The 9,879-nt window shown below is 51.0% G+C and overlaps 1 long non-coding RNA gene across 1 annotated transcript; it reads left to right on the top strand.

The window, feature by feature from the left end:
• The first annotated feature begins 4,045 nt into the window (after positions 1–4,045).
• LOC122232660 lies at positions 4,046–9,056 on the top strand. The gene is made up of 3 exons (XR_006210032.1): positions 4,046–4,388; positions 8,202–8,302; positions 8,737–9,056. It is a non-coding gene; the product is annotated as an uncharacterized LOC122232660 (long non-coding RNA).
• The last annotated feature ends 823 nt before the right edge of the window (positions 9,057–9,879 follow it).

Raw genomic sequence — 9,879 nt, forward strand, 5'->3', positions numbered from 1 at the left:
AAAGCTGAGAGACCCTGCAGCGGATAATGCCACTTCTAGAAGGCTCAAGCGTACATTAAGTAAACTATAGGCTGTTTAGGGATCTATACATTTTTAGCAAAAGCATAAGGAAATAAATGCGTTCCACCAGATTGCATTTTCCATGAGAACAAGGTTTTGGGGGAGAGGGGTCTCCACAGTGTTAGATGCTCCATAATTATGTTACATGCATGAAATAATGAGCAATGAACACTAATTTTAGGGCAGTGATATTTCAGGGTGGGATGGGGATTTTTTTTTTTACTAAGTCCTAAATATTTCATAATAAAAAAGTCCCCTGTGGGGACCCAAAGAAACAGTGCGTCCTGCCTGCCTTTAAGGACAAACTCATCTCAGATCTGGGCTCTCACACTCACTAGCTTTATGACATGGGCACGCTGCTTGTTTGGGGTCTAAATTTCCTGATCTGCAAGCTGAGGTCCTACCTCCTGTATTTACCACTCAGGGACACAGCGCAGCCCCAAGGAGATGCCAGCTGGAAAAACACTTGGCAAGGTCTGGGAAGGAGGTCTCTCTTGCACACACAATCCCCCTCCCCCACCAGCTCTAGCTCTTTGGAGAGAGTCAGCACTGAATCTTCAGTGGAGTCCTAGCAGGTGCATGGACACCACACGCATGTGAATGGGCTCAAAAAACTGTTAAGGAGGAATTTTTCTGAATTTTGGACAGAAGGCAGCCAGCAGTGGGGGAGAGGGTTAGAGGCAAGCAAGGCTGAGCATTTATTTATCTATCATCTATCTATCTATCTATCTATCTATCTATCTAAATGTTTATTTATTTTTTGAGAGAGACAGAGCGTGAGTGAGTTAGGGGCAGAGAGAGAGGGAGACACAGATCCGAAGCAGGGTCCAGGCTCGGAGCTGTCAGCACAGCTCGAACCCACAAACCACGAGATCATGACCCAAGCTGAAGTCGGATGCTTAACCAACTGAGCCACCCGGGCACCCCAGGGCTGAGCATTTATATGTGCGTGTGAGGATGTGCGCATGTGTATGTGTGACTATCAGGGACCACGTGTGTGTGCGCCTGGGTCTAGGCATGTGTGCGAGGGTGCATGGGAGCTTGTGTGCGGTCTATGTGCACGTAGGTGTCTGCATGATCATCTGATGACGGTGTGTGCTGTGTGTGTGTGTGTGTGAGTGGATGTGCACGCATCTTTGGTGTGTGATTGTGTACGCATGTGTTGTGCGTGGTTCTGTGCGTGGAAATGTAAGTGGATGGATGAGTGCATACACGTTTGTGTACAACTCCTCATCAGATACACGTGTGTGCATGTGAATGTGGACCAGTGTATACGTATTTGTGATTGTGTGCATATAAATGTCTGTATTCTTCTACAGATAGGTGTCTCAGTCTTCCTCCCTCTCTCCCTTTCTTCCACCTCTCTCCATCTCCCTTTTGCTCAGGTGTCCAGGCCTAGGAATGGCGGGGCCTCCCTGCTTCTCCGGCTTTGGGTACTCCCAGCAGGTGGGAGGCAGCTCTGGACAGACTCCTAGCAGGTGAAATATCCCTCTCCAGCCCCTACTGAGCCCCGGCCAGAAAGGAATTCCCTGCAGGCTCTTCCTTAATCCCCCACTGGGTCCCTCCCCCACTCACCTCTCCACATCTCCCAGGACAAAGGACCCTTTTGGTTCTGTATTCACGGGTGGTCACATTCCTCACAGCTTGACTCAGAGTGGGGTGGGGGGAGGCAGCGACGTTTCTGGGGGGGGGACAGTTGGGCAATCTCTATTAGTCTTGGTTTCCTCCCCTGAGAAATGGGGGAAGACACTGCAGAAAAATCAGCAGGCAAACCTATATTGCCATTGTGGTTACGTTTTATCAACCTCCTCCTTTGGCCAACTCAGGATATGTTTACTGAGAACCTACTCTGTGCCAGCTTCTCCACTAGGGACTGAAAACCTGAGATGAACGAAAGGCATTTCTCCATCTCGGGGAGTCCATGATGGCGTTGGAAGAGAGAGGGAACCACCGAGAAACAGGTCACTAGAATCCTAGATTGGACATGTTACCAGGAGGCAGGTGGAGGATTAAACACCTTGCCACAGCTCCAGCTTACCTGCCTGATTAAAGTCAACGTTTCTTAGCCTGTCATTCGAGGCCCCTTATGATGGAGGGAGGCACAACTGGGGAGGCTTTCTGGAGGCGCAGGTGTGTGAGAGAGAATCGGACCGTGACGAACAGGTATTTGGGTAAGTGGAGAGGGAAGGAGGGGCCTTCTGGAAGACAGATCGCGGCTTAAGAAAAGAGTGTGGCTGCCGGACCTTGCAGTCTGGCTGGTCCACAAGAGATGGGGTTGGCCTGGTGACAGATCCCATGTATTGATATCCGTGCCCGGGTGGGGGATGTTCCAGTTGACAACGTGACTTCACCCCTGTTACTTCACCTTTTCCTTGACCCAGTGAGGCGTGTGCCCATCTGGCGAACGAAGAGAAGGAAGAAATGGGAAAAAGTGGTAACGCAACTGGGATGAGCCCAGCCTTGGCGCCCCTGTGTGGGGAAACACTTGGTATACCTCGAGACCCCAAGGCTGGAAGGTATCTCTGGGGATGGCACGTTCCTGCTTTGTCTATAAATGCTTATGTTTTGACTTTATCATCAAACAAATGCTACCACTAGGGACACACTTATGTTCCTGGCTCCCCCATTTATCTGGTCACCCATCCATCCACCCCACTATCCATCTTCCTATCCACCATTACTATACATCCACTCATCTATCCACTCACCTTTTCACCCACCTGCCCACCCATCCATCTACCCACCCAACCGCCCACCCACACATACCGTCACCCATTCGTCTCCCTACCTACTATCCACCCATTCATAATCTGCCTATTCATCTTCTGTCTGCCCGTCCATCCATACGCTTCTCTGTCAATGCGTTCCTATCCATTCACCTACCCGTTTATCCGTTCGTCTACACATCCGTCCAATTACCAATCACCCCTGTACTATCCACCCATCTGTTTGTCCAACCAGTCACCCATCCATCCAAACATTCAACTGACAACCTTGGCACTAAGTCACTCATCCACCCACCTACCCACCCACCCACTCAATATTCCTGGGTTCAGACTCGGCAAGATGATCCAAGTGGGTCTAACCCAGCCATCGCTGTGGGCTTCCGGGACTCAGGCTGGGATATTCTAAAGACCAACCCACACGCCGAGGCCCCGCGGGGATGCGAGGTGGAGACGGTGGGGGTGGCAGTAACTTAAATGCAATCTCTTCTGGGGTGTAAAGGTCACCCACGCACTCTTTCTTCTGGGCCCAGCGGTAAGAATTTTGGGACTGAAGAAAGTGGGAGAGACGGAGAGACAGAAACCTGGGGCGGGGGGGGGGGGGAGAGAAGAGAGAGGAAAAGAAACTTGGTGAGCAAACTAGAGAGGGGGAGAGAAAGAGGGAAATTTATAGAGAAATTGGAAGTGGGATAGAGATGACACGGAGAGACCTAAGGCGGGGGAGGGGGGGGGGAGGGGAGAAGAATGAAGAGACAGCTTGGAATAGCCTATCTTACCTTTGGTGGGGGAAGGAGGGGGAGGGAGAGAGGTCGGAGGGCAGGGGAAAGCGGAGGCGAGAGGGTCCCAGTGTCACGGCCCCGGGCCCCTCGCTGGGCACCGGGCTCCCCGGAAGTCCCCGCGGCCCCGGGAAGCCACCCCCACGCGGGGAGGACGCGGCGCGGGGCGCTCGGGAACCGCGGTCGCGTGGGCTCGGCCGGCCGCGCCATCAATTAGGCGGTCGCCGGGCCTGGCGAGCGGCAGCGTCTGTGGAAATTACCTTTTAATTTCTTAATTACATTGTCCTCACCTGCAGCTCAACCCGCCTCCGAGAGGCGCGCGCAAAGCCGCTTCCCGGATCCCCTCCCCCGGTGCCATAAATTAGGACGCCGCCCGCCCGCGCGCCCTGGTGGTCCCCGCGCCCCCCGCGCCCCCCGCGCCCCCGCGCCCCGCCCACCGGCTGTTTTAACCTCGCGGGGCACCTTCGAGGAGCGTCGCCAGTGGCCTCCCCTCCCCCACCCCGCCTCATCTCCCCAACCGGGGGAGACCCGAGACCCGTCCCAGGCGCAGGGTGGGGGCGCTGGGCAGCCAGACCTGAAATCTCCAAACCAGGCCTTTGCTGGATGGAGCGCCTCCACCTCTCAGACCCTCGGTTTCCCCGTCGTCGGTCACATGGAAAGGAAAGTAGCGCCCCTTTGTCTGGACCGGGAGGCTTAACGGAGGAAAGCGGAAACGCTTAGTCCCAGAGTGCTCTCAGACTGTTAGCTATTGTGCATTGATGCGCTTAACGAGTGGGTTTTGAGTACCTACTATGGATGAAGCGTTCCAGAAGTCTCTGCAGACACAGAGGTGAACAAAACAGTGTGTGCCTATTGATGAGGATGACGACGATGGTGATGATGATGACGAGGGTGGTAGTGTGATGGTGGTGGGTGATCCTCCCGGACGCACAGGGTTCGGTGGCTCAGTCCGTGCGACTCTTGATTTCGGCTTGGGTGACCGTCTCACGGCTCGTGAGTTCAAGCCCCCCATCAGGCTCTGCGCTGACAGTGTGGAGCCTGCTTGGGGTTCTCCTCTCTCCCTCTCTCTCTCTCTCTCTCTCTCTCTCTCTGCCCCTCCCCCCCCAAAATAAATAAATACACTTAAAAAAAAAAAAAAAGAAATGCGAATTTTCGGGGCCTACCCTGAGACTTACCAAATCGGAATCTCTGGGGTCAAGGCCAAGGAATCTGCATCTTCACAAGCTCCCCAGGAGATCTCTATGCTCACTAAAGTTGGAAAAGGACTGTCATCACCGAAGCAGAGTTTCTTTGTTCATTGCCTTTTAAAGACCATCCTGATGTGGGGCGCCTGGGTGGCCCAGTCGGTTAAGCGTCCGACTTGGCTCGGGTCATGATCTCGCGGTTTGTGGGTTCAAGCCCCACGTCGGGCTCTGTGCTGACAGCTCGGAGCCTGGAGCCTGCTTCGGATTCTGTGTCTCCTCTCTCTGCCCCTCCCCTGTTCATGCTCTGTCTCTCTCTGTCTCTCAATAATAAATACAACGTTAAAAAAAAAAAAAATTAAAGACGATCCTGATGAGAGGGGTTGAGATTGCACTTGGGCTGAGACCTCAGCATTTCGGGGTCTCAGGCCTTGGCCACTGCCTGGGTTAGAGCCCGTGCCTTAGTCCAGGCTCACCCTGGAATCTTCTGGATGACGTTGAGAAGGTCCAGGTGCCCAGGTCCCATCGCGGACGGATCCAATCTGAGTTTCTAGGAGAGGGTCCTGAGCATCAACCTTTTCAAAGCTGCCAGGCGATTCCGATGTTCAGGGAGGGAGGGCTGACAGCAACCACCAGTGGGAAGGAGACCAGAATGGGAAGTCAGTGGTCTTGTTTCCAAGGTCAGTCCTGCCACTAACTCACCAGTTGGGGCCAAACGTGTGACCCTCCCGGTGGCCATATTCTTTCGGTTTATCGTACGTCTGAGGCATTGGGGGAGAACATGAAGAAAAGGCAGATTCTACGTGGGACCTGAGTCCTGGCATTTGATCCCTATGTAGGGTTGAGGCAGGACCTGAGAATATGCATTAAAAAAAAAAAAAAAAGCCAGCACATAAACTTTACCATAAAGCCTCAAGCTTTGAGCAATCTTAAGACCCGTCAGAGCAGACAAGTTGACCTGCTTGAATCCTACATCCCAACCGTGGTTGTCTCCTTTGTGTCATATCCCCTCGCCTGACTTAGCCCTGGCCCCCTCTTTTGAGTGTTTTTTTTTTAAATTCCTCTATGTTTATGTTCCATGATAAATAATTTTTATTTGTATTGTTTTAAAGTTTATGTACTTCGAGAGAGAGAGAAAAAGTGTGAGTGGGGGAGGGGCAGAGAGAGAGGGAGAGCGCAAGAGTCCCTCCGTGATAAATAATTTTTAAATATTAGTTGAGGAAGATAAGTTTTGGAGGGGTGGTTTGAGGGAGAAGGCACCCACTATATATAATTACTCTTACCCAAACTCTCAGAAATGCTGGAACTAAGCTTCTGTTTCAAGGAAGGGAGACACGTTAGAGGGGCACCGGGGTGGCTCAGTTAATTAAATGTCTGACTTCGGCTCAGGTCATGATCTCGCGGCTTGTGGGTTCGAGCCCCGCGTCGGGCTCTGTGCTGACAGCTCAGAGCCTGGAGCCTGCTTCGGATTCTGTGTCTCCCTCTCTCTGCCCCTCCCCCACTCGCTCTCTGTGTCTCAAAAATAAACACTAAAAAAAGAAAAAAAAAAAAAAAGAAAGGGAGACTCATTAGAGACAAGAATGACTGTCCTGCCTTAAGCAAATGGCAAACCAGATAACATATAACAACAGTTTCAGATGTTGGGCACTAGGCAGCCCCGGTCTCTGCTCCCCAAGAGAAAAAAGCAACCGAGATAAGCCTGATGAGAGTTGCTGGGCCGCAGGGGAAGGCAAAGCCAAAGAATTGGGTGGTTTCTTCAGCCCAACTCAAGGCAGAGACCAGAGTTCGGGGATTCCAAGATGGCTGGCATCTGTGGGACAGAGTGCTTGAGAAGAGAGATCTTCATGGAGAGAAACTTCCAGAAACCTGCAGAGGCCTGCCCTCAGGTCTTTAGGTCTGTGCACATGAGAGAGGAAACTTTTGGAGGCCAAGGGAAGGAAGAACCCTTAAATGGAGCAGAGAACAATGTCTGGGTCTTACGTAGCGGGAGAATAGTTCTCTTCCCTTTGGCCAGAGTGAAAAGACCCCACAATAGGGCATGAGGTACGAGCCTCAGAAAGAGTATAGCCTTAAAAGTGGTGATAAATTATCCCTAGATTAAAGGCTGCTCCAGAATTGCCCTAAGGCAGCTCAAAGGTAAGATTCAAAAAGACACCTCTGACTCCCAGTGACTTAGCTCTGTGCCGGGAACCCAACTCGGCACTATTTACAGGAATTTAGCAAAACTGAGCCGCCGACAAGGAAAAGTCACGACACACAGCACCCGGTCACGAAGGTCGCGTAAGGAAAAATTCAGAATGTGGGCAAGGCTTTATGGACAAGGATGGGCCCCAAAGAATTGTTTATTGGGGTGAAAAATCAGATGCAAACAAAATGTCCAATCGCAGGATAAAAATAAACGGTGGTATATGCAATAGGATGGATTGCTGTGTCCCTTATTAAAATAATTTAAAAACGTCGAAACCCCCGCCCCTTGATAAAATACCCACTGAAAGGCAAGGAGTGGGATGTGGGCTCCAGAGCCCAGATGCTTCGCTTGAACCCTGGCTTTGCCCACACACGGGCTGTGTGGTGTTTGGAAAGTCTTAGACTCCGTGAGCCTCAATTTTCTCATCTACACAACACAGCTGCCGATAACACGTACTGTGGAGGATGTTGCCAGGACTAGATAAAATAACACTAGTAAAATGCTTAACCTCTGGCATGTCACAAGCAGATGATAATTACTCGCTGAGGTCACTTGCTGTTCCCCAAGTCTATATACAGTGGGAGAGTTAGGTTTAAAATTCTATGTGAGAGACAAAACAGAAGTATGTGAACGTACTTGGTTATCTCGGGGTGATGGGAAGGCAATGCCGAGATTAGAAATGGAGAGTTTTGACATGGAGCGGAAAGGACAAGAGATTAGATTGACAGGCACTTGAGAGGTGTGGCAAAAGTCAGGGGGGTCCAAGGGCAGCGGACCCTCCCCAGGCTGAGCCGGGGGAAGGCAACTCCTGGGGGAGCAAAGATGGGGAGAAAGGGGTGTGGGGACCATCTTTAGAGAATGACGAATTGACTAGTGGGGATGTGCATGATGGAGAGTGGCGGGAAAGAAAGACGGGAAATGTCTTAAATGTCTTAACAAACGTAGAGCCATGAAAGCCTCAGGTAGGAACTATTTTAAGTGTCATTTTCTAAGGAGAAAACCCAGGCGCAGACATGTTGAAAGGCTTAATTAAAGTCCCCACAGCTGGTGGGTGGTGGGGCCAGGACTCGAACCCTGGGCAGCCTGGCTGCAGAGCCCATAATCCCGGCCACAACACGACACTGTGAGTATCTGGCTGGAAAATTTGGTTATTTTCTCTTTGCAATCAGAAGCCACGGCTGCTTTCATAAAAGAAATGGAGAGTGACCAGCCAAAACGCAATCCTGGCTCTACGTGAGAATAATTGCGTTTTCCTTCCTTCCTACCTCAAAAGATACTCAGGAAGAAACCAAAGGTGATCTATTGGCCACGGGACAGGAGATTGGATTTAACCCATCAACTCTGACCCTCCGGGAGAAGCAAAGCATTTCCATTGTGAGCTGTAGATTTCTTGTCTTCATAATGATGGGGGGTATGGGGATGGGGGTATGTCGGGGGGCGGGGCGGGGAGAAGGGAGTGTTTCTAGTTGGGGGGCAAAAAAAACCCCCAAAACTTTATCTCAGCCTCAAGTGGAGATCGGCCGTGCCAAAATATCTGTATTATCGATAACAATAACGATGGCGATTATTATATTTTATTTTTCAATCGTGGTAATTATGGTACATTAAATCATTAACATTCATTATTCCTACAATGTGTAATTAGGACAATGGTAGATAGATTGCTCTTGACTGTAATGAAGTTTTTATAATTGTCATTTATTGGCATCAAATTACCTTTCTTAAAACGAATCTGAACATCACACTCTTAATTCTGGGGAGGGGGTAGCAATTATTTTTAATTAATGTTTCTTGTTTGTGCCACGCAGGGGGAGCTGTCTGACCAATCCAATTCTCCATGTCTGCGAGGGAGTTAACCAAGAATATCAAAGGCATTCTTGAATCGGTCATCTATCACGAAACATTCTCCTCCTCCCGTCCCCCACCCTGCTCCCATCATCCCCCTCCTCCCGAGCAGCAGCGGCCACAGGGGAGAAAAAAAACCCCCAACCATTTACCAACATGATTAGCAGAGGAGACAAGGGACGGTGACGCAGATTATTTAAGCCAATTTGTTGCCAAGTGTGAGAAGAATATGTTTTTTCTCCTTCAAAAATGGCTGAACAGCCAGCCTCTGTCTTCGAGGACGTGGGCGTCGGGGTGGGGGTGGGGGGCTTGGGGTTATGTGGTCTGCAAATCGTATCGTGGGTGGGGAGTCCTTCTCCCGCTCCCCCCTCATCCGATAATTGGCCGAGGCGGCCTTTGCAAAAATACGAATCTACATCTTGTTTCTCGAAAGGCTGAGTGAGAAGTCTCAGGGCATTTACTGTTGTGGTATGAAATCGCCTGTATTTGACTGCTTTTGACCTGCAAAAATGGCGATTTAATGGCTCAGATGAATCTACCCACTGCAGTGGTAATCAATGAAATGACTCCTCCCCGAAGATGATGATTGCGAGGGAGAGCAAGGCCATTAGTTTTTAGGCGACTGGATGAAGAAGAAGGGTGTCTATAGGGGCGGGTGTGAGGAAAGGAGGGGGGCTACGCAGACTGACCTTTGCAGGTACCAACCAAGCATCGGCCAGGCCCCTTCCGTGCAGATGTGAAGTCACCTGCCCAAGGGGCTGAGTGATTCCACTCTGGTCTCTCAAACCACCAAACGCCTGCACTTCCTTGGGCTCCTCCTACCAGACCCGAGACCGGCCTGATCTTTTGCCTCCCAAACTTGACCTTGGCTTCCTAGTAAAGGGACGTTAGCTTGGTGAACCTCAATCCTGTGCTCCTAGAATCAGATATAGGAGGCGGACGTCTGCTTTGTTTATACCGGGAGACTTCTTCACGCTGGTGTGAAACGGGAGACTTTTGCCTTGTTTTGGGAGCGATCTGGTGCCCCTTCTAAGCTGGGGCCCTGGGGAACACACAGTGGCTGATGTCCTCCGTTGCCCGGGGAGCCTCGGGAAGGGGGATGGAAT

This window comes from Panthera tigris, chromosome D3 (assembly GCF_018350195.1).
Source record: "Panthera tigris isolate Pti1 chromosome D3, P.tigris_Pti1_mat1.1, whole genome shotgun sequence".
NCBI lineage: Eukaryota > Metazoa > Chordata > Mammalia > Carnivora > Felidae > Panthera > Panthera tigris.